Source organism: Choloepus didactylus, chromosome 2, assembly GCF_015220235.1.
Source record: "Choloepus didactylus isolate mChoDid1 chromosome 2, mChoDid1.pri, whole genome shotgun sequence".
Lineage (NCBI taxonomy): Eukaryota > Metazoa > Chordata > Mammalia > Pilosa > Megalonychidae > Choloepus > Choloepus didactylus.
The window spans coordinates 20,539,434-20,563,419 of NC_051308.1; the positions used below are offsets into that span (position 1 = coordinate 20,539,434).

Here is a 23,986-nt window from a genome sequence, read left to right on the forward strand (position 1 = left end):
GGTAGTGGCATTCTTTTCCAGAAATTAGAAACATCAGCCAAGAGTTTGAGGTCACCAAATCAAAGTAATAGAAGGCCAGGAAATGTATTATAAAACATAGCCACGGGACCTCTCACCCCTCAGGATAACCTTTCCTGACTTGTTTCCTGCCAAACCTATAGCTCCATTTCTGGAACTCAGCTGTTGACTCATAATCAGGTCACATAAGAGAGCATGAGTTTCCTGATGGGATGCAGACAGCACTATTTATGGGCAGCTGTGCCTCTGCTAATTGTTGGAAACCCTGAGTCTCCACACAGGACTCAATCTAGGTGGCTGCTTTCCCCTTAGCTTTGCATCTCTTCTGAACTGAGTTCTTCACATGGTGAAGGCAGTTAGCAGGTTGGGTATCCTACCACCATGGCTGGTTCGTAATAAAGAGAAATGGTATCAGAACATGCCTCACTGGGGATAATGCATTTAAGGTTATTTGGGTGTTTGCTGAAATCTGATAAATTCAAGCCAGCAGACTAATCCTTTGTCACTGGGGACTGGTTTAGCAACGGAGAAACACATGGCAGGAAATACTTGAGTGTCAACAATATTTACCTCAAGTGCGGCTGAGTGGCACCCCTGGTGCCACCTCTGATTACTGGCTCCTTAACCAGATGTCTGAGAATAAGAAAGACATCATTTAAAAGGAAAGAGAACAGGGAAAAAACATTTTCCTCCAAATGGATAGTCTGTTGTTTTAACACCATTCATTATATTCCTTTTTTCCCCTCTAATTAGAAATGCCACATTTTTTACACACTAAATATCTTTTTATTTTCCAAGCTGTTTCTGAACTCTCTAGAATACAAAAATACAGATTCATAAATTACAGCCCTGAAAGTGTATCGTAATTTTCAGAAGAGGAAACCACTCTCTCAATTTATTTAAATGTTAACTATTACATGTATAGAACTGTGATGTTTTAATCTTGTATTTACAAGCGATTGGTTATATCACTTAAATTCTTTTAGTGTTCCAAACATGTTTTTTTTTCCCCAACCACTTCCTTAATTTCAGAGAGGAAAGAAGGAGGAATGAAGGAAGAATACATGCCATTCAATATTACTTTATCAGCTCATGTGAAAAGATCAGTACGCTTGCCTTATATTGCCTTTCCTTCTGGAGAATCAATAGCACAGGAATTGTGAAAACATGTAACATGTAAAAGTAAATTGATTGGTCAGTTCTTCCAAGTCAAGGGAGCCATGTTGATTCAGTACTCAGTAAACGTGTCATAATTTGGCACCAGCATCTTTGAGTTCGCTCTTCATCAACGATGACTTTAAGCACATCTTTGCCACACTCCAGATGTACTGCAGTCAGAACTAATCATGGGGAGTAGGTATGAGTATTCATTCTTCCTACAGGTTTTCATTAAAACTCGCATCAATCCTAGCTGGATAGGAGGCACAAATACTTCACTGGACTTAGCGTCTATTTTCACCAAAAGTATCTTTTCTCTTCTTTGCTCAGGGCTTTCTTTCTTTGTGCCTGTTCCTTATTTATGAAAAACTGTCACTTCAACTGTCAACAGTTTTTAAATCCGAGTCTTCAAATGTCCCTGGCATTCTACCTCTTCCGCAAAGATTTTCTCATCCAAATGGGAATGATCACATATTGCTACAGTTCCTTCTTTAAAGAGTCCCATTACCTTTCTTTGTTAGAATCCAATTTACTGACATTTATGTCTGCTAAAAAGGTCCCAGCATGACATGGAGTACTGGTCATTATGATAATTCAGATGAGACCTTTATGTGAGGTTAACAGAATGTTTTTATTTGGATTACTTTATTCTCCTGAATTTTCTGATTTTTTTCTTATTTTACTGATAAGATTACAGCCTAGAGAATTAAGTAATTTGCTGTAAGTAATGAGCAGGGCAGGGCTGTAACTCAGATTTCTTGTCTCCAAATTCCCAAGCAGATCATAACAAGATGATAATTACAAAACAAAACTTCTTCAGTTTCTTGAAAGGATTTTCTTCTTTGAAGCGTTTTACCAGAGTCTGATTTTAAAGTGCTGGTCACATTTCAACTGGTTTGCAACTTCTTCTACATAGAAAACATACTTTTATTGCAGGGAGAAGTAAAATGTTCTTTGCAGAGTCTTTGTTATGCTTTAATTATCTAACATTAAGGGAATTTGTATATGGCTTCTTTATCTCATTAAAGATGCATATTTAATTGCCTTTGAGGCAAAAGAATGGGAGATGGAACAATTAACTCTGCTTTAGGGGTAGGGAAATCAGGAAGGCTTCCCAGAAGAAGAGGCTTGGTCTTGAAATATGAGGAGGGATTTGGCAGGCAGCACAGGAGAAAAGCATGCACCAGGCTGAGGGAATAGCATAAGAAGGCAAGCAGACAATTACAAGGTGTAATATTCAAGGAACAGCAAATAATTCAGGTGGCTAGGGCACTGGGTACTTCCAGGTAAGTTACAGGAAATGAAGTGCAATGGCATTAGAGGCTCCTGTGTGCCATACAAGAAGTTCATAATTTTTTCTGTAGACACTGAGAAGCCACTGGAGTCATTTCAGCTGAGGACACAACTAGACTTGCAATTTAGAAAGATAATTTTGGTTGTGTAAAGAATGGATGGGAGGGGGAAGAGAGATGAGAGGGAGGGACCCTGGTGTGGAGACTATTGCAAAACCCCAAGAGAGATGACAAAGGCCTGAACTGAGAGGAAGTGGGAATGGAGAGGAGTGTTTGGGACAATGTGGGAACCATAAAGAGATGGGAAGTGCGAAAGCTCGTGGAATGGAGGCTAACTCCCAGGCTTGGGTTCTGAAAGGATGGAGGTATCCTTTTATCCCCTCCAGGTCCTCCCAGCCAGGCTGACCCACCCAAGCTTGCCAGGTCTTACTGCCCACAGAACAATTGCTCAAGACCCTTCTCCCAACCTTGACCCTTCTTGGGCTTGTTCTTATCTCCCTGACTTCCATACTATCCTCAGCCCTCTCCTCATCTGGCAGGTATTATGACCCCTAGCTTTCTGGACCTTGAATCTGGTCCGGTTTTCCCCTTCCTCTACTCTTCCAGCCACAGAATTTCATAATCATCCCTTCAACTCTGACCCCTGGTTTGGTGCTTCCTCTCTCTGCCTCCTTGGCTACTCTATACCCTCCAAGATAGGGGGAGGGAAGGGACTACAGATATCTTTACCAAAGATTAGGAATATAACGGAGGTTGAGGTGTTAGGGAGGGCTAGCAGTGAGGGGTAACAGAGAGAGAATGAATGTGTGCATTTTGGATATGCTGGGTTTTATGTGCCCTGTCTAATAACATCTCACATGAACCTATTTGCACCCATTGATTGCACAAGCCTCTACAATTAGACTATGCCCCAGACAGACAATCTCATTTTATTGGCATCCACGAATTAGAGCTGTAATCTCTCAAATAAGGGTCTTTGCCTCACCCCATTCCAGAGGAGTAACTCCACTCTCCTTCTTCAAATACCTTCTCCTGAGGTTTCTCCATTGTACATGACCACTCTCTGAATAGGAGCTGTTGGAACCAGCTCCTGAGGTCTCCAAAGCTGCCAGAAATCCATCTTTCTCAGTGCTTCTAAGCCTCTCAGCCTCTACCCAGCCTGCCCGCCAAAGCTGCCCACACTCCCTGCTGGCAGTGGGAAGTCTCAAAAAACTCTTTAATGTACCTGCACTGTGATTACCTCCTCCAGGTGAGCAAGGAACACTTCCCTTTGGTAGTCACTCTTTAGGCATCCCCACTGCAGGATAATTAGCAATCATCTGCCCAGTTAGCTGCAATGAAACTGGTCTATTCCATGCTGTTAAGCAAGCTCGATCATTTGCTTGTTGTTAAGTTCTGGATTCTGTTCAGCAGACTTTGGGTCAGATAATACTCCTGGCATTGTAGAGACATGCACAGGTGAGTCAAGCTGCCTGAAACCTCATTGAATGGCAAAGGCTAATCCTGCTGCACTTTCTGATGTCACCAGAGGGAGAGACAGGAACAGATAGTGAAGGCAATAGCTTCATGCACTACAAGAACCTCAGAATAAAACTTCCCTATGGATAAGCTGCTAGGAGAGGCCAATGCATCAAACTTGGGCACTTCAGCTGCTCTTATCAAAACCTAATAGTCATTGGAAATGGCTTCTTACCAGCTCTATGCTGTTTTTCCACTCAGTGATGGGGTTAGGAAATCTCTGTGTCACCAGGAAAAGTAAGTGACCCTCTCTCCCTCTGGCTCTTTGGAAGGTTGCCATGCTTAGATCACATGGGAAATTTGGCAAAACAAGTCTGATTCCTTTGCAGAGTAAGCTGCAGCAAGGATTTCCAGTTAGTGATTTTGTGGTGACTCCTATGAGTCATAGCTCCCTGATTCTTCTGCAGAGAGGGGAGGACCTAAGTTTGTCCCTAGGAGGATGAGCTTTACTCCTGCTTTCAGAATTCTGCAGTCCTGGGAGGACATAGAACTGCACTAGACATCAGAATGTGAGTCCTGAGCCTCGCCACGCACACTAACTATCTGGCAGCGAACTTTCACCAAACTCAGAGTGCAGGTTTTGCCCTTTCTTTATGCCGAAATCTGCCTCTCTCTCCTTTTTTTCTGCTCTTGTTTCTTTTTTTAAAATTTTGATTTAAAAATACTATCATTTTTTTAATCCCATATCTATTATGGATTTCTGAATTAATATTTTTATTGACAAATTCATGTGCTTATAGGTGTATGTATAAAAATAATAAAAAGCTACCTTTGTGATGAAAACGTTTTGGAAATAGTTGCGATAGTTGTACAACATTGTAAATGTAATTAATGCCACTGAAATGAACCCTTATAAATGGCTAAAATGGCAAATTTTTTATCGTATATATTTTACCACAGTGAAACATAAAATGCACACACACGAAGAGAAATTTAAAATTTTTTCTTTAAAAAAAAAACTACCTTTTATTGAGCACTTATGCCCTACCCTAGGCTAGCACTTTACAATATTAATGTATTTAACCCTAACAAATTCTGCCAGATAGATATTTTTATTCCTATTTTACAGACAAGGAATCTGAGACTTGCCCATAGTCACACTGTTGATAAATGGTGGAATCTGTGCTTGAACCCAGACCCATTTAAATTCCAATTCCATGCTCTTAACTATCTAGGTTGATTGTGTGTGTGTGTGTGTGTGTGTGTGTGTGCACATGCATGAGACATTTATGTATGTGTATGTATAGAGAACATAGTAGATGTACAATAGATATTTTTGAAAGACTATATGTATTGGATATATCTGTCCAGAATATTCAGGGTTATTACGGGACTTAGAAATTGATGCTAATCACGTTATATTCTGTGCACAGATTATAGCTAAAAAGATTCATGTTGTAACATCATGGTGGATCCTAGAACAATGGCTATCTTGCTGAAGAGATATTACCTCACTGGTTATGGGTCTCAGTTTCCACGTTTGGCTGAACTCTAAAGGACCTAGCACAGGTTTATCAGTTTGTTCCTCAACAAATAGTAAAAGTATTAGATTATATTACATACCATATATATATTAGGATCTCAATTAATATGTTTTGAATAAATAGTGTTTGCAATTCTTGCATGTACTATCATTGTTTGCCATTTCTCTAACTTTCCCAACCAAATCAGTGAAATGAGTATATGTTTAACTGTATTTACTGCCTTCCTATCAGTCATAGTAACTCAGTGACACATGCCCGATAGAGTTGCAAGGGTCAAAAGTACTGAGAGAAAGTTCTTTATCTTTCCAACATGAAAACTGGCTGAATGATGTAGATAATAAAGTCACTGTCAATGTATTTTTTTTTCCACTAAGGAGGGAAAAAAAGCCTCTTTATTCTGAAATTTTATTAGTTGTTTCACATTGTACCACAAAAAAATTATCTGACATATTTTTAAAACCTGTGAAGATGTAACATTGCCAAGTGTTACATGCATTTACCACGATGTTTCCTGTCTCACTTGGTTCTACCAGTCATGTCACTTGTAGTAGTTGTATGCACTGAATTTAATATTTTCCTCCTAAAAGCTTTTTGGAGGAAAACATACTGTGACCCTATTATGAACTTAGAGACCCTTGTTAATCAATAGGATTTGGAAGAGAGTTCCTTGGAAGAGAGTACCTTTTATGGGTTGCTATCTGTGGTGGTTTGAAACTATTTGCACCCCCAGAAAATCATGTTCTTAAAGTTAATCCATTTCTGTGGGTGTGGACCTGTTATAAGTCAGACCTTTTGAAGAGGTTACTTCAGTTAAGCCGTGGGTCTTAATCCTCTTCTTGGAATCCTTTATAAGAGAATGAAATTCAGACAAAAAGAAAAAAAAGGCCACAGAATCCAAAAGCTGAAAGCAAGGAGACTGAAAGGGAAGGGAGAGACCAGCAGACACAGCCCTGTGCCTTGCCATGTGACTGCCACAGTCTTTGGGAAGAAAGCATCAATGATGATGTCTTGGTTTGGTTATTTTTCTCAGCCTAAAAATGGTAAACTTGGAAGCCAATTAATTTTCATTGTTAAAGCCAACGCATTTCATAATATCTGCTTTGAGCAGCTTGGTAAACTAAAACACTGTCATTCAGTTAAGCATTCTTCTAACAGAGTGATACCAAGTGGCTTGAGAAAGTTGATGCAGGTTGCAAAATGCCTGATTTACATTCTCAGACTAGAGGAATCAATGTGACAGTGCTCCTCTTAGAGGTCTTAGTTTGCCAGTCTATTATGACAAATACCACACAATGGTGGCTTAAGCAATGGGAATTTATTGGTTTCCAGTTTTGAGGCTGCAGGAAGTTCAAAATCAAGAATACACAAGGCTTGCTTTTTCCCAGTCTAGCATTCTGGTGCCAGCTGCTGGCGATCCTTGGGGTTCCTTGGCTTGAATGCCTGCTTCCCGTCACATGGCTACTCCTCTCCTTTACCTTGGGGGTTCTTGCTGACTTCTGGCTTTCTCTGACTACATCTGAATTTCTTCTGTTTATACAGGGCTCCAGTAATCTGGATTAAGGACCAGCCTCATTTATTTGAGACTCACCTTAACTAAAAAAGATCTTCAAGAGATCCTTATTATGATGGGTTCCCACCCACAGGAATGAGGATTAAGATTAAGAACATATCTAAATTGGGATACATAGTTCAATCTACCACAAGGTCTTTGGAAAATCAGTAGCCTTCTTGATTTTACCAGAGAAACAGACTATTTAGTACAACACACAATAAACTATATTTTCTCTAAGATACTTCTATATGAAAAATTCTGTGTAATTCAATTATTCTATAACTATAAGGCTCTAAATAGGACTCAGATATTTATGAAAGAGTTAACTTCCTAACAGTGTGGTATTACTTCTACTTATTTAGAATTTCTATCTTGCCTGCTTCTGAAAGAGCATGAGATAGTCTTCAAACTCAAACATAATTTTTTAAAAATAGGGCAATTTAAGATTTAAAACATAATAGGGACTCCGTAAATGAAGTCAATATAACCAGTTACCTGAGATGAGCTGATTATTATAGTAGAGCTCCAAATTTGGCCTAGATCCCTGATAACCAAGGCAAGAATAATGGGTAATAAAGGTTGGACAAAACAAGTATGTTTTTATCTTCCGTCTGATAAAAACCAATTATAAATTTGTCCAAATTTTACTTGGCATTAAATTCAAGGAGGCATAAACCACTTGTCCCCTAAAGAGTCATTGTATTTCCTTAAAAATATCAGTGGATAAACATAAAACACATTAAATATGATACCATATTTTTAGTTTGTCTACTATTAGTATTAAAGGTGAAAAGATGTTGATAATGCTTCAAGTTGTCATCCTTTACAAGGCTTCAGTGTATTTTCATGCTGTTTGGAAGTGTTTGAGAGACTAGTTCAATATGAAAGACATAATCACTAACCTGCTGAGATGGCCTGTAGTGCACTAGTTTACAGAAAGGAATGAAAATTTAATTAACCTCACTCATTTCTAAGGAACATATACAAGCTGAGATATGAAGTTGGGAGGCACCTGAACTGAACATACTGGAAGGACCCAGAAAAATCCTGAAGGGCTAAAGAGATGTGATGATTCTAATACCATGAAATTAGGTAGAAACAGAAGGCCCTGCAGCTGAGTCCAAATCATCATTTACTTGAGTAAAGAATAGGAGAGAGATATTTTTCAGCATGTGTGGAAAAATTGTCCAGGGTTTTGTCAAAAACAAACTCAAAATAAAGCCACAGTATGATCATTGCAGCTTTCACCCACCCTTCTCCCACCTGTCAAAAAATAAAAGAAACAGTGGACTTATGTGTTTGCCCTTGGGGCGAATCCTTTGTGGAGCTGTGGCAGTAGTTCAGGTGAGTTATGTAGCAGGCCACACACTTTCCATTCAGCCTCATGCTTTACACTCCTGTCTCACAAGGGGCCTTGTTTACTCATGTGGGCTCCCTGCTCTGTCCATGCCATTGTTTGAATTGCCCTGATTTTGAATAAGGGTTGTGACAGACCCACTGTAGGCCATGCAACTTGGGCATCAAGGGGAGTATTTCATTCATTTCAGGACACCACTGTTTTAGGTATCCACAGAAATGAATGCAATTCAGAGAGGACCCCGGGTAAGCAGTTTCAATATGGTGTCATCAGAGGAACAGTTAAAAGAAGTGGACAGCCTTCTCTGAAAGATAAGACGATGGATGGGAATAGGAAACTCTCTTCAAAGTCAGAGGGCTTTCACACAGCAGAGGGATTCCAGTTTCTGCATGGCCACAAGAGGTAGATACAACCAGGGAGACTTTCCTGGAAATGTTTCAGTCCTGAAGGGAAAGCTACATGCTGCTAATGCAAAGCAACATAAGGGGTGGCTGCAGTAGATTAACTTTCAGATCACACCAACCTTGAGGTTCTAAAGAATGTCTTTCTAAGGAGTCCTGGTTTAAGATTCTTGGAATCATCATCCCTCCACCCCAGCCCCCAGAATCCTTTCTTACTATAAAAAGGGGGACAGAGTTACTCAGTGCCAAGCATGAACGCTGACCGTGATATTGTCCCAGCTGTGTTCCAGGCATAAGTGTGGTGGAATTTTTAGGTCAGCCCTAGGGACAGAAAGATCTTCCAGGACCTTCCCATGCCTTCAGAAAAAACTGTACAGTGAGCTCTTTCTTCGCATCTTGAACCACGTGCCTATGTCCCTCTGCTCTGTGCTGGAACCGCTTTGGCTGTTACTTACATCTTCCCATCACTGATAGAACCCTGCCCTGAAAATTGGAGCTCCCCCACTTCCAACAAACTCCGCATTCCCACTCTGACAATAAGCCACCCACTAAAGCTGCTAGGGGAGCTGCCTTGCCATTCAACTTGTTTTCCCTCCTCCTTGGTTTCTTCCTTCCATCACACAGAAAACACTTTAATCTTCTGTGGACCACACCGTGCCTACTGGAGTCCATTGCTGGAGACATACAGAAACAAACAAGTACAATGCAGTATGGTAAGTTTTGTAATTCAGGTAATGAATGTACAGAAGAAAAAACAGGATTGTGATTTCCTGTTAAGAGGGGAGTCCAGAGAAACTCAAAGGAGCTATTATTTATATGGTTAATTTAAAAAATTATTATGAAATATTATACATGCAATTAATTATAATGGCTAATATTTATTAAGCACTATTCCCCTGCTTTGCATGAAGTAATACATTTTAAGCCTCAGAACAATCCCAAGAGGCAGGTACTATTAGTACGTCTATTTTTGACATAAAGAAATTTAGGTATGGAGAAATTAAGTAACCATCAGGTCACACAGCTGAAGAAGGGTAGAACCAGATTTGAAACTGGGCAGTCTGTCTCCAGGGCCTCCCTCATAACTGCTACATTATACTTTCTCTCCTAAATGGCCAAGAAGTTCTTGCCAGAAAGTTTAGTCATATCTTAATATGTCCCCATAATTTCTTCAGACTTTTTAAAGGTAAAAATATTATGACTGTGCTAAATGCAATGTGGTATTGGATCCTGGGAAAGAAAAATGAAAAAAGACAACAGTGAAGAAACTGGTGAAATCTGAATAAGGTCTGGAGTTCAGTTAGTAGTATTGGGCCAATGTTAATTTCTTAGTGTTGATAAATGGGCCATGGCTCCCTATGATGTTCACATTAGAGGAACCCAGGTGATGGGTATATAGCAATTCTCGGTACTATCCTTGCAAATTTTCTCTGCAAATCCAAAACTATTTGAAAAAAAATTATTTAAAAAACCAACAACAACATTATGGATATAAAACCTCTTTGACACAGAGGAATTAAGCACCCAGAAGAGCATGGTTGGGTAGAGGTAACATATCAGACCGGAGATTAAAAGCCAAAGTTTGAAGGGGTAATAGTATTGTATAGATGAGGGGGAAGGCCTATTTGTAACTGACTAGTTTGAAATGCTTTTCAAAAATATTACCTGGAATAAGGTACTATGGAGAATGTCTCCCCTCATAAGTAAATGTCTCCCCTCATAAGTAAGTGATAGTGAAAAATTATCCAGACAATTTGAAGTAGCTAGAAATTGACATTAGGAAGGGATGAACCTAAATTTATTTAAAAAATTAAAATTAAAATAAAAAAATCGAATTAAATTAAAAAAAACTCTTTGATACCTTTCTCTGGGCCTCCTCACCAGAGGTAAGCATTATCCTGAGTGTGGTGTTGGCCATTCAAAGGGCCTAACACAACCATTAGTATATTAAAGAGTTAACCAAGAGCAGCACCATTAAGAAGAGGACTTCTTAAGGCCCTTGGGGCTTCAGTGAGAGTCAGGGTGGTGGCCTTCCTAGAAATCCTGTCCCTTCTTTGGGTAGCTTGAACCCTACCCCTTGCTCAGCCCACTTTCATCCTCACCCACAGGCTGCGTCCCACTGTTAGCTTCATGAAAGAGGCCACCTGTAAGCCATGTCGCTTCCCCTATAGCTCCTTTCACTTAACCTTCCCTGCTATTTTGCACACGCCTCCCTCACCTCCCGCTACCGCCCCCCACTCCTCCACTCCCCCATCCCCCCAGAGCTGGCACCGCATTTCTCTGATCTTAAAGGCAAATGACCTCTGGAAGTTCCAGTCTCTCTTACAGTCAAAGTCAGCAGGCAAGAGTGCTGAGGCTCAGCCATTTAGATATTTTCCATGGGAGAGATAATATTCATGCTACATTGCATGCTTTAAGCAGTAGACTTCCCACGGAAAGCCCAGAAAGCTCTGAATTTATTCAGCAGCACTCAAGCTGTGTACCGAGATCACAACCCCCACCCTACAGAGCTTAATCATTGTTTTATTTAAAGATCCACCCCCCCGCCATGTCCGTGCATAAAAAGATAACTGTGAGGATAGAGGTTGATAGGTTCTGAAAGACGAGGTACAGAAAGCCCAGTAGAGAGGCTGGGAGGGAGGGCCTGGGAGGTAAAAGGAAGGCCCCGTCAAGGCTGTGCAAGGCTGACCCAACCCGCAGGAGAAGAAAGGGGCGGTGTCCTTGAGGAGGTCTGGCCAAAGTTTCTGGGAAAATTAATAGCCTTATTTTTTGTCCTTTGACCTGCAGATACTGTTCTTTTGCAAGGAAAAACACACCCTCCAGGTTTTGAATTCCTGAAAGGTAATCATGGGAAAGCAAACCCTGACTTCCCAGGAAATAGCCTGAAAATCTCCCTTGTGCAGTGCAGCAATTGCTAGATTCAGAGGTAGAAAGACACCAAATGTGAACTACTTTGTGTTTTTTCTAAAATTACAAAAAAAGGGAACAGGCACAGGAAGGGAAGTAGGAAAGGGGGAGGAGGGGAAATAGTTCAGACTAAGTCCTTCTATTACTTTCCCTCAGCTTTGAAAGTCTCACAACTCTAACCTGTAAGACAAGGATACTTGCATTACTGCTTAAGTAAATATTTGAGGTGATATGTTCTTGTTCTCTCTACTAATTCCCCTAATTTCTTTTGAAATGTCTATGAAGTGTACTGGGTTGTGAAATTTATTTCATAATACAGACATCTAGAATCACCATGTTTTAAAGAAGGAGGCTTCTTTATAGATTTTTTGGGGAAACCTCATGATTTTTTGACAGTGAACTTCAATTTCCTCATCCTCGGAATGAGAACTGGGACTCCTGTAGATGATGGCTGAGAGGCTGTCATCAATGATAATAAAACTAGAGATTTGCAGTTGTGAAATCCACGTTATGCAGTTGTGAAATAGAGACATGCAGTTGTGAAATCCACGTTACAAGTATACACACACACATATATTGCATATACAAGATAATGATGAAGACATTATGATTAATTAGGGTTAAATGAGAAATGTTGATGCCATAGATCATTAGCAGCAGAAATTCTCCATGGAGATAACTAATATTGAAACTTGTTGAATACTTTAATTATGGAACATTATTCACCTTTCCAGGTAGAAAGTTTTCTGTGTTGTGTTCGGAAAGATTTTCAGAAAAGGAATTTAAACAATTTTCCTTGGTAACCTGTCACAATGTATGAAGAGCCTCATGGTGAGCAAATTATTCCCTTCATTTAATCCACTGCCACCTTTACCCTTAATCCTGTGATTTTGGGTAGAAAGCTCATGGATTTAGATAAACCAGTCCTGGCTTTGCACTGTGGCTCTGCTACCTACTCGTTTTTGTGTATGAACTGGGGCAAGGCAAATTAACCTCTGAGACCAATACTTTTTTCTATTATGTGTGGAAAATAATAATGTTTACAGCTCATATACATGAAAAGTGCTTTGTAAGGTGACAAAATACTTAATGATTATCATAAATTCTCTGATGCCGTATTTATCAAAGATGCTCTAAGTTTTTAGAAATTAATTTACTACAATTAAATGCAACATCATGGAAGAATCTCACAAACATAATATTGAGTGAAAGAAGCCAGGCAAAAAAAAGTAGATATTGTATGATTCTACAAAGGGGGCTGCTAGGAGGCTGGCAGTGTTCTATTGATTGATCAGTGTGTTGTTTATATGTGTGTGTGCATAGCTTGACTATTCACCAACTTGGAAATATGACATGTGTCCTTTTCTGTGTGTATGTAATACTGCAATAAAAAGTTAACATTTTTTAATTAGAAAAAATTAGACACCATAGATAAAAAAACAACAGTAGCAACAATAAAAATCACCAAATAGACCATCCTCCAAAGATAACCACAGTTAATATTTTGGGGTAGATTGCTCCAGAATTTTTTCTATACATATAAATAAATATTTTTTATAAAAAATGGAATCATACTCTACATCTTTTAGTAACCCAAATTTCCCACTTGGCAATATAATAGAAAGTTGTTTGTTCTAAGCCAATAAATTATAATCATTGTTATTAACTGTATAATAGTTCTGAAGTCTTTTGTATCAATGCCTTATTTTGTCATTCTCTTACAAATATTGACAAACAAGACTTGTTCATCTTAACATCTCTGCTAAGTAAAATTTGTTTTAGGATTCCTTAAACTGGAATTGGGAACTCTAGTGGCATACACATCTTGAAGGCATTGGATTTCCCTCTAGAAAGACCAACAATTTACATTTCCATCCGCAGTGGTTGAGAATCCCCCTTAACGTGCTTCCTTGCCAAAACCTGATATTGTCTTTCTTTTTTATCTCTGCCAATCTGAAGATTATGTGTAGCTGAGTGTGAGTCATAGAAGAGGCAGTAATGGTTTCAGCTCCGACTCTGAAATAGAACAGACTTGGGTCCTCATTCCAGCTCGGAACCTCCCGTTCTTGCACCTATAAAATGAAGTAAACGATAATATTTCCTAATGAGAAGAATTTAATAGCTTAACACTAGTCTCCTTCACCTCCTGACTATTCTCCCTTCTACTCAAACTTCTTTCCCAGCTAGTCTCCACCCACAGTTTGGGGGTTCCCTTATGCATGTAAATCATAGCGCATCACTCCCTTTCCTAAACTCTTCCTTAGCCGTAGTTCTTAGAACAACATCGAAACCCCTTGCCCTGGCTGACCTGCACCCTCCTGACCGGCTCTGCCTGCCTCCCTGGTGCATCTTGTCGAGCCTCACTTTCCTTCACCCACTCTTTGGAGGCCGCACTGGCCTCTTTCCGTTTCTTGAATAGGGCAGCCCCCAGGCCCGTTTCCTGGGCCTCTCCTCCTCCAGCTCCTTCCTGTCCGTGCCTGCTTCAGCTTCACAACCACATCCTTAGAGAGAGCTTCCCTGCCCTCCCCTGCTATTTTCTCTCACAGCATCCTGTTCAGTTCCTACACAGTTCTTATTACTATATATAATTGTGTATTTCTTTGCTCACATATAGTTTCCATCTCCCCACTACCCAGTAAGCCCTATGCAATCAGAATGATGTCTTTTTGGTTAATTACTCTTAAGTAAGTGCACAAATAAATATTTGTTTAATGAGTGAAGAACCAACCATTTTACTTTTCCTCTGGTTTGGTGGCCTGTGACATAGTGAGGAGGCTGTCAATTCTCTGTGTCCTGTCCTGAGCTGCTCATATCTTCATGTGAGCTTCCAATGAGCCCTTTCCAATCCCTCTCACTCCCTTCCCTGAGATCCTGTTTTATTACCTTGCAGCTTTTAAATATATGCCATCTTGTACTGTTTTTCCAGTGTTTTAAATGCCTCCCTATACCTTAAGGAGCTATATACTACATTAATCTAGTTTCTCCAAATGGTACACTGTTCCGTAAATTTTCATTCTTTCGGTATTCATTTACTAAGTACCTGGCATTATGTTAAGCATGCAGGATGTAAAGATGAATAAGGCACATGTCCTAACTTCAAGGCACTCAGAGTCTAGGGAGGGAGGCACATAATTGTAATATTTTGAAGCAGGTGCAATGACTTGTACATAAAAGACAAAGTCAGCAATGCAGGGGAAGGATATGCAACCCAGTTTGAGAGACAGGAGGATTAGGGCAGGCTTCCTGGAGGAAGTGTCATCTGATCTGAGTTATCCAGATAAAGGGGAGGGGGGTGTTACATGCCCAGACACGGCACTGAAGAGCAACATTTTGTGGACAGGGCAAGAGCCAACAGTTCAGCATTGCTAGAAAATAAAGTACAAACCAGAAAGTGCTGAAAAGTCAGACAGGTGAGCTGGGGTCTGATCAGGGAATGCCCTGGAAGTCATGGTTAGAAGCTTTAATTTCTTCTGTAGGAAGGGATTCCTGGAAGCTTTAATTGGACAGTGAAGAGAGGTGGTGGATTTGAGGAGGACGCATTTAGAGGCAGGGATATCAGGTGAAATATGATGAGGAACCGAGCCAGGGCAATGGTAGCAGAGAGGGAGAATGAAGGACAGGTTCAAGAGGCTTTCAGGAAATAAAAACTGGTAGGGTTAAATGTGGGGCAGGAGGGCAAGAAGGTTTCTAAGAGACAGAAGAGTCAATAGCTCGAGAATACCGGGGAAGCAGATTTGGCAGGGTGGGGCCAGTAGATGATACGTTAAGCTTTGGATATGCTGAGTCTGAGGATCTTGTGGGAACCTAGGAGAAATTGGCCCAGAGATCAATGCTGGAACTCCAGGTTTGGGAGTCATCGGCATGGAAATGGTGTTTGAAACTAGATGAAAGAATAAGTCTATCACCCAGAGACTACAATGAGCAGCTGGCTAAGGATGGAGTCCTGGAGAACCCCAACATTTAGTCTTAGCTGGAGTGAGAAAAAGAGCGTTATCTATTTTTTTCATCTTTGTTGATCTGATTCCCAATTGTGTCCAGACCTCGCCTAGGTTTGGGTAACCAATCTCTAATAGCTAATAATAGCTGTCATTTATTGAGCACTTACTTTGTGCTAGGTACATTCTCAGTGCTTTGTCTGGATTGATATCTTTAATCCCCTACAAAAGCCCCATGAGAAAGATACTGTTGTTCTCCGCATTTTTGAGATGAAGAAACTGAGGCATAGAAAAGTAACTTACTTGCTCAAGGTCAAGCAGTTGATAAATGGAGGCAGCCTCCTCCCGTGGGCAAGTCCTTCTGCAGGAGTGGGGGCTGCCTCAGTTGTCTAGTCCTTCATGAGTCAATTGCAAACTACTTCCTTTAATTCTCCGTCTTTCTCTTAGAAACAAAAAGGCAGCTTCAGCGTCATTTGCTGACTTTTCAGGAATCTGAGGGATTACTAAAGGGAGAAATAACTTCTTAATGAGGTCTAGATTCCAATTAGCTTTATCACGAATTAATTTTGGTTTCTCTCTTTCAGTATGAGTGTCTAAAACGGAATAAATGTTGCTGAGTGGGGCAAGGTGTCATCATTCAGATGAGTAAACAAGTTCTATAAATATCTCTTGTATTAGAATGAGAATATTAGTGAGGAGAGGAGTAAATCGTGTGACTAAAGATGGTACTCCCACATATGTCAAAGATACTCTGTGGTTGAACCCTGAGGGTAAGCTGTGAGGACCTTTCTCACACCCTTGGTGATTCCCAAGGTTGAAGAGTACATCATAAAACAGTGGCATACAAAAGAATTTGTTATATACCTTCATTACGTAGTTTTCGGGGATGCATCCAAAACGCACTTAATAGGTTAGTCATTTTTATTGAGAGGTTTTTCTGCAAATTCTAGATAATGTTATATTTTCTAAAGCTGGATAATGAAGCTGCATAGTCATGGCCTGTTATATAACATTCAGAGAAAAAATATACAACTCTATGAACACGAAGTTTTTATTGACATTAAGGTATGGAAATACTCTAGAGACAATTTTGTATGCTTGCTGGTATGAGTATGTCACCAAGAGTTCTGTCTTAAATTAGACATTAAAATTTTGTTTACAAAACAGGTGGCTGACCCATGAGGCATAGTTTGCCAATTGCACTTTTTAAAATATTGCATTAAACTATTATTTATCTTGATAACTAAGTTGTTTTTTTTGTTTCGTTTTTGTTTTTGTTTCTGTTTTAGCTCCCTCATATTTTGAACCTGAGGCTAGTGGCATTTACTCACTCTAATCTCAGCCCTGGAAATCAAAGCCATCTAGAAGAATTATTGTGTACATGATTTGAGGTATTAAAGGAATGCAATTCACACAGAATTCCTTCTGCCAATACTTTAAAATTCACTACTCTATGACTTTATGATCATTATTGTTCAGTCTCTCTCTCACAAACACATGTAATCACTTACACTCTCTCTATATATGGTCCTTTATTAAAAATTAAACATTTCTAGTATTATATCAGTAGCTCAAATTTGTCAATAATAGCTAACATTTGTTGAATGCCTACTTTACACAATATATCTTGTAATCCATGGAGCAAGCCAGTCTGGCAGGTGTTTTTAGTCCTACTTTACAGTGAGGAAATCGAGGTTTAGAGAACTTAAGAAGTAAAGTCCTGCCTCTGGAGACAGACTGGCTTCAGTGTGTACCTTTGTCACACTTTATGGACCTTGACAAGCTACTTCCTTGAGCTTCAGTTTCCTTATGAGTAAAATGTGAATGCTAATTGTCTACACTGTATAGGGTTTACATAGATGTATTAGTTAGGGTTCTCTAGGGAAACAGAGTCAACAAGAGATATCTATAAATATAAGATTTTTAAAATGTGTCTCATGCAACTGTAGATATGCACAGTCCAAATTCTGTAGGGCAGGCAGCAAACTGGCAACTCCGATGAGGGTGTTCAATGAACTTCTCAGGAAACGCCTACCTGGCTAGCCGAAGAAGTAGTGAAAGTCCTCTGTCTTTCTTGCTTAAAAGTCTTCAACTGATTGGATTAAATTCAGCTAATTGAATTCTCTCATTGCAGAAGACATGCCCTTCATTGCTGTTATTAGTCACAGCTGCAGCCAAGAGACTGATGATTTGATAAACCAGCCACAAATGTCCTTGCAGTAACAGTTAGGCCAGTGCTTGCCTGACCAGACACCTGGGTACCATCACCTGGCCAAGTTGACACATGAACCTAACCATCACAATAGGGATTATATAAGATAATGTATTTAAAGTATTTACTCAGTACCTGGCACATAGCAAGTGCTCAATAAATGTTGTTTGTTGTTATTATTATCATTATTATTATTACTGGTATTATTAAGTAATTGGCCAAAAGCCAGCAGTTACAGTGAGGCTGTGTCATGCTGCTACTGAACTCCCAGAATTCCTTCCTTCAGAGGCAGGGCCCGAATTCTAGGTAGGGGGTTAAAGGGTAAAGGGCATATGTACCTACTGCCCATTAAGTATGACAGATTTTGAAATACCACAGATACTATTTGCAAACGTGCAGTTGCCTTGACCTTTCCCATAGGCTGAGCTAGTCAGCAGGAACAGCTCCCTGAGTCATCCAGAGAAATAGCCTCAGGGAGCCCTGGCTTCTGAGGCCTGCTCAGTAGCTGGTAGAACATTCCAGTTCCACCATTCAGCTGGGTTTGGCAAACAGTGATATTTGCTTCCTTTACTGTAAATGGCTATTTCACAACTGCAAGCTACACAGTTCCACAGTTCACAAATTTCCCCTCACAGTCTTCTACCCCAGCCTACCCCCATCCAAAACCCTCACTTTTTTCCAGTCTGGCCCCCATCCACATTTAATCATTAAGTAGTAACCCTTTTTTTTTTTTTTTCCTTAACAGTTCCTTTGCTCAAATTCTTTTAAATTAATTGGGAGCATAAGAAATTAAATTAACATCAACTTCTCTCCCCTGCTCACTCTCAGCTTTTCTCCTTGTGATTCTGAATGAAGAGGACCTGCTCCCAAGAAAGCCTCTAGTTTTCTCCAGGACTTTCCTCTCTCAATTATCCTATCTCCAGCATCATCAATCTCTCCCTCTATCTACCAGTTTATTGGCATACAAATTAGTTCTATGGTCCTATCTTAAAAAACAAAAAACAAAGATAAACAACCAACTCCCTTAATCCCACATTTCATTCCAGCTGCTGCTCCTTTTCTTAGCTACCCTTCCCAGGAAAGGTGTTGTCTGTAATTTCTAAGGCCTTATCCATATCTTGCATTTGCTCTCCAACCTACTCCGATTTGGCACTGGCCCCTCCCTTCACTAAAACTGCCCATGTCGAGGTCAGGGGGTGTTCTAGTTTGCCAATTTTGCCTTTTTGCAAAACACCAGAAATGGATCGGCTTTTATAAAAGGGTTTATTTGGTTACACAGTTACAGTCTTAAGGCCATAAAGTGTCCAAGGTAACACATCAACAATTGGGTACCTTCACTGGAGATTGGCCAATGGTGTCCGGAAAACCTCTGTTAGCTGGGAAGGTACATGGCTGGCATCTGCTCCAAGTTCTGGTTTCAAAATGGCTTTCTCCCAGGACGTTCCTCTTCAAAATGTCACTCTCGGTTGCTCTTGGGGCATCCTCTCTTAGCTTCTCCAGAGCAAGAGTGCTTTCAACGGCCGTTTTCAAACTTTCTCTCATCTGCAGCTACTCTTTCAGCTTCTGTGCATTCTTCAAAGTGTCTCTCTTGGCTGTGGCAAGCTTGCTCCTTCTGTCTGTGCTTTTATAGTGCTCCAGTGAACTAATCAAGGCCCACGCTGAATGGGTGGGGCCACACCTCCATGGAAATTATCCAGTCAGAGTTTCACCCACAGATGGGTGGGTTGCATCTCCATGGAAACACTCAATCAAAGAATTACAATCTAATCAATGTTAATACGTCTGCCCACACAAGATTACATCAAAGATAATGACATTTTGGGGGACATAATACATTCAAACTGGCACAGGGGGCATCAGTGACATCCATGTTGCCATATAAACAGTCTTCTCTCTTTCCTCATTTTACTTTACTTCTCAACAGCATTTGACATGGCTAACCACTCCCTTCTGAAGAACTGTCTTTCCTCGGTGTCTGGGATATTACCTTCTCCTGGGTTTTTGGCTGCCTCTCTGCACAATTCTTCACTGGCTCCTGCTTACCTCCTGTATCTCTGAATTCTGATGGGCCTCCATACTGGGGCTTCTTTCTGTCTCTTCCAAGATGATCTTGCACTGTTACATGGCTTACATGTGGTCTGTATGCCAACGCCTCCCAAGTCTGTACCAAGCCCTGACCTCCCCCTAGAACTCCAGTTCTCAAAGTATGGTCCTGGGACCAGCAGCAGCAGCACGACCTGGGAACTTGTTAGAGATGCAGATTATCAGCCTCACTCCAGACTTACTGAATCAGACCCGGAGGAGCGGGGCCCAGCAATCTGTGCTTTAACAAACCTTCCAGGTGATTCTGATGGAGGCTAGTTTTAAGAATTCTTCAGGCTTACCCCTTCAAATATCTACCATGGCAGCTCTATTTGGAAATCCAATATGTACCTTAAACAGAACTCCTGATTCCCTCATCCTCCCTTGACCTGCCCTGCCCCTTCTCAAATCATTCACCCCTTCCCCAACCTTACCTTAGTAAATGGCCCCATCATACCAAAGACGGGGGAATATTTCAGCTAAAAAGAACAGCAAATGAATTGAGGATGAGCTTGGTCCGTGTTCAATACCAATGTGTCTGGCTGCAGCATAGCAAACAAAGGACAGGGCAGAACGAGCCATGTCTGAAAGAGAGGAAGGAGGTTTTTCATAATGAGTTTCCTATAATGGCAAGAAGCATGTCTTTGTGGCATCAGCATCTTCATTAATTGAGCACACTTGTGTTCAGGGAAGGCAGTGTTGGCAGTGTTCAGGATAGATGAACAAGAGGATGTGGTGGGTGACATGGTGCCCCACCCGGATCCCTTCCACCTGCACAAGTGTCATCCCCCAGCTACTGTGAACATTGGCTGATGACAACTCACAGTCAACCAAATGGGAGACATGGCTCCTGGAAGGCCATGCCCCACTCTGACACAGAAATATAAAAGGCCAGCCCCATGCATCAAGGAGAGATGGACCCTGTGGTGCAATTCAGGTTTCCAGGGCTTCCCGGAAGGATCAGCCTAAAGCTAGACTCCAGCTGAGACCATGTCCTTGTTTGGCTTTTCCCCCTGCCCTAACTTGCTCTCCTCACTCCCCTTCTCCTGTAGGTCTGGAATCCACAGAAGTAAAGAGAGAACTGAAGATGAGTTCTATGCCTCTGGGCAGAGGCTGGTGGTGATACTGATGAGAGTAGGGTCACCTCTATCCTGAGTGACAGGTTATTTGTGTGTTATAATTATTCATTTTGTTAAAGCATGATCTTAAATCTGAAGCACTTACCAAGCAATTTATTAACTATTAAGATTCCTATGATATGGGAAACATCCTTTTTCCAGAACACAACACTGCCCCTCTCTTTTTTGTTCTTCATATTTGAAAATAATATTACTGAAGGCAGGTGCTCTTATGTGGTTGAGATTAATCTGCCTATTGCCCCCAGGTTGGGAGGGCGGTTGTCCCTTGTGCTCTTGTACTATCCTTTTCTTCTCTGAAGTAGCACTTACCCTACGGTGTTGTCAGTGTAAATGTCCATTTCTTGCCTAGAAAGTCAAAGAATACTCAGGAACTCCTAGCATAATTCAGAGCTGAAATGGCCTGCTCCTTTTTGTCTCATAGAAGGAACTTACAAAATATTTCTTGAATGATAAAAATAAAAGATTAACTGAATGAATGATCAATATTGCTGAACTGCATAAGTTTCACATAAATGCAAATTTGTTTTCACTTGCTACATATGTTTGTCTTTTTAATCAGTTTGCCCTATTCCCTCCAGTGGATGGCAAGACTCTGTCTTCTATTTCCCTTTTATCCCTGCAACAGACTGTATGGATAGAGTTTGATTCAATAATTAATGAATTCAATCAGTCAGCATTTATTGAGCACAAACTATTTTAAGGATATTCTAAAGATGGAGATTTGGTGGTCTTCAAGGAGTTCTTGGTAAACTGAATTGATGTAATTTTGTTCCTTTTGAAAAAGAGTGATTTGTTAAATGCATACCTAAGTTTGATTTCATATTTGTTTTTTGTAATACTTCTCTCAGGAATAAATTCACAAATCATTAATTTTTTTTTCAGGCCATGTGTCCCAATTGATCAGCAAATCTGGCTGGAATACCAATCAGGCACTGGCTATGAGGTACAATTAATACATGCTGCTTGGTTAAAAGAGCAAGGTTGCTTGTTTAAGTCCTACTGTGTGTACCTGTAGGGGAATCAAGGTCCTCATAGTGGGACATGTTTGAATCTGGATCAAAATTGTAGGGCAGGCAGGCTTACTTTAAACAGTGCGTACCTTAAAACTTCTGACACTAGATCCCCTGCTTCAGGCTTTGAAATGAAATCAAAGCTTGCTTTATCCTTGGCTTTAGCTTTAGCCTAATAATAGTCTGATAGGTATGTTTACAGCGGCTTTTTTTCTTTTATTTAACTTTTCCCCTTTAATGATGGGAACAAGTAGTCTTTGAATTTCTTGGCAACTGTAAGGTGAGTCATCCATTTTATAGTTGCAGAAATTGAAGGAGGAATGACTTGCATAAGGATGGATAGCAAGTCCAAGAATCCAATGAAACCACTGCCATGGGGTCGATCAGAGCTACTTGGTCTGCTGCCCATCCCTCTACCATGCCACGTGTAAACGTCAGTACAGAAAAGAAATTATGGCCCATTAAGAAGAGATCAGATATAAGTGAAGAGCCCACAGCATTTGAAAGGGTGAACGTAGATCCAGGTTTCCTCCCCGTTCTAACAAGTTGAGGTGAAGAAATACAGCAGTGGACTTCTCACTTTCTCCTGTTCTACTTGCCTTGGAAATTCAGACACATGTCTGATTTATGTATAGTAGGTTCTGGGCAAAACAATATTATAAAAAAAGTGAAAAGATGAGCCATGAGCGTTTATTTGTTTCTAAGCTAGAAGACATGCAATCTTGCACTTCCTACTGGAGATGGAAACATTTTACTTGGTCACTCATGCAAATTCTCCCACTTTCTTATAAAAGCAGGTGTTAGCAAAAGTATCCACCATCTACTGAATCCCTATCATGAGCTAAGTACCACTGGGCATTTTATATGGCCTCATTTAATCCTAATGATAATGAGTATTTATTGAGCAACTACCCGACTCTCTGTTGGGCACAGGAGATACAAAAATAAATTGGGCACAGTCTCTGGTCTCCAGAATTGTATAGTCTAGTGAGGAAGATTAAATATTCATCTTCGGTGAATTAACAAAGCCCCATTCAGCCATCATTTCAGCAGACTGGGAGCCTCCCTACACAGCCCAGCAGCCCAGAACTGCCCTGGGGGGACGGCACTCACCTGTGACATAGCACAGTCATCCCTCAACAGAGGACCCAGGGTGCACAGCCTGGAAGAGGGGCCCACTTGCAAGTCTCAGGAGCCATACGCCAATACCAAGGACTTGTGGGTCAGTGGCAGAGACAAACTGTGGCAGGACTGAACTGAAGGATTAGACTATTGCAGCAGCTTTAAAACTCTAGGATCACCAGGGAGATTTGATTTTTAGGGCTACCCCCCCTCCCTGACTGCCCAGAAACACGCCCCATATACAGGGCAGGCAACACCAACTACACACGCAAGCTTGGTACACCAATTGGACCCCACAAGACTCACTCCCCCACTCACCAAAAAGGCTAAGCAAGGGAGAACTGGCTTGTGGAGAACAGGTGGCTCGTGGACGCCACCTGCTGGTTAGTTAGAGAAAGTGTACTCCACGAAGCTGTAGATCTGATAAATTAGAGATAAGGACTTCAATTGGTCTACAAATCCTAAAAGAACCCTATCAAGTTCAGCAAATGCCATGAGGCCAAAAACAACAGAAAATTATAAAGCATATGAAAAAACCAGACGATATGGATAACCCAAGCCCAAGCACCCAAATCAAAAGACCAGAAGAGACACAGCACCTAGAGCAGCTACTCAAAGAACTAAAGATGAACAATGAGACCATAGTACGGGAGACAAAGGAAATCAAGAAGACCCTAGAAGAGCATAAAGAAGACATTGCAAGACTAAATAAAAAAATGGATGATCTTATGGAAATTAAAGAAACTGTTGACCAAATTAAAAAGATTCTGGACACTCATAGTACAAGACTAGAGGAAGT

General features: G+C 40.7%; 2 long non-coding RNA genes across 2 annotated transcripts; both read left to right on the forward strand.

Moving 5' to 3' along the window:
• Positions 1 to 4,366: 4,366 nt before the first annotated feature.
• On the forward strand, positions 4,367 to 11,624 carry LOC119515242. Its single transcript, XR_005213003.1, has 3 exons — positions 4,367 to 4,495; positions 9,405 to 9,493; positions 11,568 to 11,624. It is a non-coding gene; the product is annotated as an uncharacterized LOC119515242 (long non-coding RNA).
• A 576-nt stretch (positions 11,625 to 12,200) lies between these two features.
• LOC119515235 lies at positions 12,201 to 17,804 on the forward strand. The gene is made up of 3 exons (XR_005213002.1): positions 12,201 to 12,518; positions 16,207 to 17,013; positions 17,757 to 17,804. It is a non-coding gene; the product is annotated as an uncharacterized LOC119515235 (long non-coding RNA).
• The last annotated feature ends 6,182 nt before the right edge of the window (positions 17,805 to 23,986 follow it).